General features: G+C 38.9%; 1 protein-coding gene across 1 annotated transcript in view; it reads right to left on the reverse strand.

The window, feature by feature from the left end:
• Window positions 1-6,902, reverse strand: part of RIC8B (RIC8 guanine nucleotide exchange factor B) — a gene marked incomplete at its 5' end in the record, with an annotated part of 107,753 nt that overhangs the window by 51,439 nt on the left and 49,412 nt on the right. The gene's annotated exons all lie outside the window — the stretch shown is intronic.

Consider the following 6,902-nt stretch of genomic DNA (forward strand, 5'->3'; position numbering starts at 1 on the left):
GCAGTGGTTGGCAAACTCATTAGTCAACAGAGCCAAATATCAACAGTACAACGATTGAAATTTCTTTTGAGAGCCAAATTTTTTAAACTTAAACTATATAGGTAGGTACATTGTTATTAACTTAATTAGGGTACTCCTAAGGCTTAGGAAGAGCCACACTCAAGGGACCAAAGAGCCGCATGTGGCTCGCGAGCCGCAGTTTGCCGACCACGGTAGGCCTTTCTGCTATATGTTAATGAATGCACAAGCCTGGAATGCACACCAGCAGGGGGAACTCAAACCTTTTATTTTTTGGTATTCCCTAAAAATCTGGCACTGTTGCTCAGTTTACAAGAGATTAAAATGACACTAAAAATTTTAAAATTAGACATGTTCTCAATTAACATAGTTTCCTTCATGCACGATTTCATATTCTTTCATCTAAAAGGAGAAGCGGTGTTCTGTGCTAACTGGATCTTATAAACCTGTGTCTCAGAACTTCCTGATAAACAACAATGGAAAGACAGGCATTACATTTCCTAGTGACAGAGAAGCAGATCTAAAAATAGCCACATCCTGACTAAAAATAAACTCTTGCAAATGCAATTTAAAAGTCTAACCACTTGGAAACCAAATTCAGAGCTTAATCTATTTGATGCTGTCTTAATTTAGACCACAGTAGTTTCTTTTAATTTAGACTACAGTGACACTCTCAAGAATAAAACAAAATAAACAACATCAAAACAGAAATAAAATACAAGGATTTTTTTCCTCTCCTTTACCCTGAAGTGTGGCTCTATTTCCCACAGAATGAGTATTCTCTTTCTTTTTATAATATGGAAAATTTCATAAGAAATCAAAGTTTAAAAATTAGACAATGCAGAACAATGAATGGTAATGTCAAGATATTAAAATTTCTGAGTAAAGAACAAAAATAATTTAACAAGTCCTAAGAATGAATGGTTCCTGGTAAAATACAAGTTATTTCATTGTCCCCACTAAAAATCGACTATAGCTGCTGCTGCTGCTGCTATTACCATTACTATTAAACAAATCACCTAATTTTGGTTATTTGTAAATAACCACAAGTAGTTTAAATAAAATGCTTTCCTCACAAACTTTAAAAAAATTTTGCAAACATCTGGAGTTCCTTATCTATAGTTAAAAATGTTTTGCTTCTGACTTAAACATTTGGGAACTGTTATTAAATATCATACATTCACTAGGATTAAAATAAACAAGAGAACTTTACTTTAGAATTACTTTCTAAAACTGTACAAACCATTCTGAAATGTTAGGTTTGTTTTTTTAAAAAACACATTAGGGCAATTGGCTCCAGAGTCCATCAATAGTATAATTCTCCGAATCTTCCATAGAAACCACACTGAACAGTTTAAGACAATGCATTTCCTTACAAAGAAATGTTTCCCTTTAAATTCGTTTAAAATAAGCAGGTTCCAGGAATTTGGTAAGTTTAAGAAACCAAATGTAGAATTTGATTCAACAAATATTTGGAGGTTTTAGGCTTTTCAAGAAAAGTTCCCATTTTCTCATTTCTTATTAAACAACTGGGTTCCCAAACAACTACAAAATTAATTTTCTGGCTCACTGTGTTTGAGCTATTCTTTTTAAGTAAGGAAGGCCAGCTTTTTGAGCTCTGTCACTTCTCTGACAGTTTTATTTGTGGTAGAAGAGTGTATGAAATTCTCCAGCTACCAGGAAGTCAGTGACTATGCACAGATCCACACAATGGTGTTTGCATTCCTACTCCAGGGGGTAGAAATACTGTGTATATTACTCTCCCCTTTTCAGCTTCCTAGAGATCATTAATCACTGGGACATGACATCCTCCCACTCATGCTCCCAGCCCCCTCCTGATATGCAGATTTAAAAGCAAGGACTATTTAGAGATCCTTAATGCCCTGATTAAAGCCTTGTTAGTTTTATGGGAGGGAAGGCAATCTAAAATCCAGTCCTGTATAAATCACTGGACTAAACATAAATTTAATACCAAATGACATTAAGGAGTATGATAACAGTACATGTAGACCTACAGCTGTTAAATCTTCCTGGTCAAATGTGAGTTCTTTATGTTTGGGGCTCACATATCTTTATCATGGCTGGAAAATCTACTCAAGTGGACCTTAAGATCTCCCAAAGATTTTCAGACATAAATATCTAAGTTTACTTTAACTCAATTCGGTAATTATTTATTAATTACATGTGCTAGGCATTGCTTCAGGCAGGCATTATGAAGAAAACAGAGACAAATCCCTGCCCTTATGGAGCTTATTTTCCAGCATGGAGAGAACAGTTAAGTAAACAAAACAGGTAAGTTCACTGAACAGAAGGTAATTAAGTGGTCTGGAAGGAAAAGCCAGGAGGGTAAGATAGCCCAGGATAAAGGGTTATAATGGTTAGGGCAGACGTCACAGAGATGGTGTCATTTAAGCAAAGATTTAAAGGAAGTTAGGGAGTCAGCCATGAGCCCTCTGGGAAAGAGCTTTCCAGGAAGAAAGAGCAAGAGCAAAGGCCCCAGGACAGGAGCAGTGAGACGTCTGAATTGCAAAGAAGTTGGTGTGGTTGAACCACCAGGCACAGAAGATCATACAGATAACAGGGGGTCAGATTGGTCTTGCAGGCTTTTATAACTTTAGTTTTTATTCTGAGTGTAGTGGGGAGCCACTGCAGGGTTTGCACCGTGATATACTCTAACTTATGTTCAAAGGGCCACTCTGGCTCCTGTGTTGTGAACAGGAGGTAGCTCTGGCTCCTGCGATGAGAACAGGAGGTAGGACATCAACGCTGAGGAGGACCAGTTAGGGTGTTACATAATAATTCAGGTGAGTGCACAGCGGGATAACAGTGAAGTGGTCAGATTGGGATACATTTTGAAGGATTTCCTGATAGGCTAATGCAGCATGTAAGAATCCAAGGTTCTAGCTTTAGCAAGTGGAAAGCTGGAGTTACCATAAATTGAAATGGGAAACACCATAGGAGAAGCACCTTTTTAGGGGAAGGTTAAGAGTTTAATTTTGAATATATTAAATTTGGGGTGTCTACTAGACTTCCTAGTGGAGATATTAGTAGGAAGTTAGCTATAAGAGTCAAGTTCAGGGAGAGAGATCTGGATTAGAGATATAAACTGAGGAGTCATTAGCATGTAGATCAAGCATGTCAAACTCACGGCCCACAACGAGTATTTTTGCAGCCCAGCCAATAAAACGGTATGTAAGAAACATTTTAATGAAAATTTCATGACTTAATTTTTACAATATCCTGTTATACATAATTTTTAATAACAAACTACAACGTTCGTTAATGACTGATTACTATAATCGTGTTGCATTCATTTCCCTTACGCACCTTACGTGCAGGCGCACCATTTCTCTCCACTAATACTAGCAGCGAATATTTTAGCAGTCGATTGCCACATCATTAGTCTTGGACTGACTTGTTTGGTGTGCTCAACAGGTAATATTTAGCTTTCAGAGAACAAGAAAAATAGGTTTATTTGCGTTACGCTTATTAATTTGTGCAGTTATGCAGTGTCTGGTAAGTTAATGTTCAAGAAAAAATACTAATTTTTATTAAAATGTTCTATTATTTTATGTTACTGATAACTCATCTATTTCAGCCCTTTGTATTCAGCATGTCTCTATCGAAATAAACCTACGTTTCTATGAAAATTGAAGCTTTTGTTTTTTTGTGGCCCACATAAACTTAAACCTTGTTTATATGGCCCATGTTAGCCTTTGAGTTTGACATGCTTGATGTAGATGGTATTTACAGATAGAAGATTGGATTGGATCAGTAAGGGAGTGAGTGTAGACTGAAAGAAAAACACACAAAAATAAAAACAACAAAACCCTATGAGGACTGAGCCTGGGGCACTCTATCATCCAGAGGCTGAGTAGTAGAGGAAGAAATTACAACTAGTGAGGTAGGAGGAAAACCAAGATAGTATGGCATCCTGGAAAAAAAGTATTTAAGACTGGAGTCACTCATGACAAATGATGTGGACAGATTAAGAAGATAACTGAAAAATGTCTACTGGATTTAGCAATACAAAAGTCACCAGTGACCTCAGTAATAGCCATTCTGGTGCAATAGCGGAACTAAAGCCTGAGCAGATTGGATTCAAGAGATGGTAACAGATGATTCAGCTGGTACCTGGAGGAAATTTTTGCGAAGGGCAAGAGAAGACGAGCAGGCACAGATAGAGAAGTCTCAAGAAAACTTGGATAATTATGGCTAGAAAGACGCCTGAATACTGCTCTCAGCAAAGCGTACCTTTAAACCCACAGTGACTTGGTCATTGTTCTCTATTTCTTTATTTGTCTATGATTTCTCCTGCCTAGAAAATTCTCATTCCTTAAGACTAGCTCAAACCTCACTTCATCCTCAACAAATATTTCCTATGCCTTTTACTAGGTGCTAAATATAGAAAAATAAATAAATAAAATATACTCATTTTCCTAAAAGAAGGCAGCATAACAATTTGTAGAGCAATGGGCTGAATTCTAGGTTGCTCTTAATAAAAGTGTGCCTTGCACAAATCACACGACCTCTTCTAGGCCTTGGTGTCCGTAAAGGGAAATAAATTTATTCCACTAGGTTGATATGAGGATTAAGTGAAGAAAGGCATATAAAGCACTCTGTTTAGCACATAGTAAATGGCATCTATTAAGGAGCTTTAGAACAGTAGAGATATTGCACTATAGGAGGGAACAGCAACATCTAGAAGAAAGAGAATATATGGCATTTGTGGGAAATGGAACACAGGTCCCTATGTCTAAGGCAAAGGACAAGGCCTTAAATGAGGGGCCTTAGTAGAAAGCAAGAGCAGAAAAGTGTATGTGTGAAGTGGGGTTGGGAGATTATAAAGGGGACTGCTATGATGAGATATGGGTTACTGATTACCTTATACCAGAATTGTGCTGGCAAAGGAGTCAATGCAACTGGAGATCATTAATAAGTGCATAGTGACAAAAGAAATTTGCTCTTTTTGTTTGTTTGTTTAATTGTAAAGTATGCCATGAGAGTATTCTAAGCAGAGATTTGCTTTTTGAAAAACAACTCTGTGCAGTGAAGAGGATGAACCACGCTGACTGGTTAGGTAAACTTCCCCACAGGACTGAGCAGCCTGAGTTTAGAAGTGGAGAAAGAAGGTGGTCTGACAGGTCTGGGCTTTAAGCATGGTAGACTGAAATGATGAACCAATGCTTTAGAATAGAGAAGGAAGAAAGTAAACCTATACAGGGGATATAGGAGAAAAAGGAATCACCAGGGAACCAGAGGCCTGGATGAGGATGGAGAACAGGTACAGTATGAATGAGGAAGAGTTCCCTTATCACACTAGACCAGGGGTGGGCAAACTTTTTGACTCGAGGGCCACAATGGGTTCTTAAACTGGACCAGAGGGCCGGAACAAAAGCATGGATGGAGTGTTTGTGTGAACTAATATAAATTCAAAGTAAACATCATTACATAAAAGGGTACGGTCTTTTTTTTTTTTTAGTTTTATTCATTTCAAACGGGCCGGATCCGGCCCGAGGGCCATAGTTTGCCCACGGCTGCACTAGACCATAGTGAATTTCTCCTTTGAATTCTATTAGCAATTACTATTTGGATAATTAATTTACTGAGAGGTTACTCAAAACTATCTTCTGATATCTCTTCTATTCTTGTCTTGAACTGTTATTTAACTTTTCATAATACTTATGCCTTGTCTCCCCATTTAGACTCTATGTTCCTCCAGATACGAACTGTGGAGTCAAGTCCTTCAAGGATCAGCTATGTGGTTCAGAAAGTATCTGTTCACCTAGATAACTTATTTACAGTGAAAATCAGGTGCAATAACTAAGAATTTTAATGCTGTCAACAACAAAAATAAACTCTCTTTCTCCGATCTTTCCAAAGTAAACTCTCCTTTTTCTGTTCAAGTGTGACACAATAATCATTAAAAAAAAAAATTGCCTTTTTTTTTTTTTTGAGAGAGAGAGAGAGAGAGAAATTGATTGCTCCCCATACTCACTCCAACTGGGGATCAAACCCGCAACCTAGGAATGTGCCCTGACTGGGTATCGAACCCGCCATCTTCTGGTGTACAGGACAGCGCTCAACCAACTGAGCCACACCGGCCAGAGCATGCACTTATTTACTTATGAGTCTGTTTTATCTCCTAGTTGGGGAGCCCTAGAGAACACAGACTGTACTATATTCATCTTTGTTGCCCTAGAGCTCAATACAGTGCCTAACACATAGTAAGTACTCAGTTAATAAATATAAGCCAAAATGAAATCATTCAATTTTCAAACATGTATTAAGTCTGTCATGTATAAATTATGCTTAGCTAACGATACAGTGATAATCATTTTGTAATATATAAGGATATCAAAATCAACACACCATACACCTTAAACTTACAAAACGTTACATATCAATTGTATCTTTTAAAAAAATATTTTTATTCATTTCAGAGAGGAAGGGTGAGGGAGAGAGAGATAGAAACATCAATGATGAAAGAGAATCATTGATTGGCTGCCTCCTGCATGCCCCCTACAAGGGATCAAGCCTGCAACCTGGGCACGTGCCCTTGATTGGAATCGAATCCAGGACCCTTCAGTCCGAAGGCCTACACTCTGTCCACTGAGCTAAATCGGCCAGGGCCAATTATATATTAACTAGAGGCCCAGTGCACGAATGCGTGCATGGGTGGGGGCCGGGCCTGTCAGGAGGAGGAGACGGTAGGAGGTTGGCCAGCCGGCCTGCCCCAATCAGGGCCTGATCAGGGCCGGACCAGCTGGGGGCAGGGGCTGTGGGCGATTAGCTGGCGGGCCCCACCCCCAATTGGGGTGGAGGGGCCGATCAGGGGCCAGCAGCCTGGGGGAGGGGCCATGCCCCTGATCAGAGTGGGGGGG

The sequence above is a fragment of the Myotis brandtii genome, unplaced genomic scaffold (genome assembly GCF_000412655.1).
Source record: "Myotis brandtii unplaced genomic scaffold, ASM41265v1 scaffold155, whole genome shotgun sequence".
NCBI lineage: Eukaryota > Metazoa > Chordata > Mammalia > Chiroptera > Vespertilionidae > Myotis > Myotis brandtii.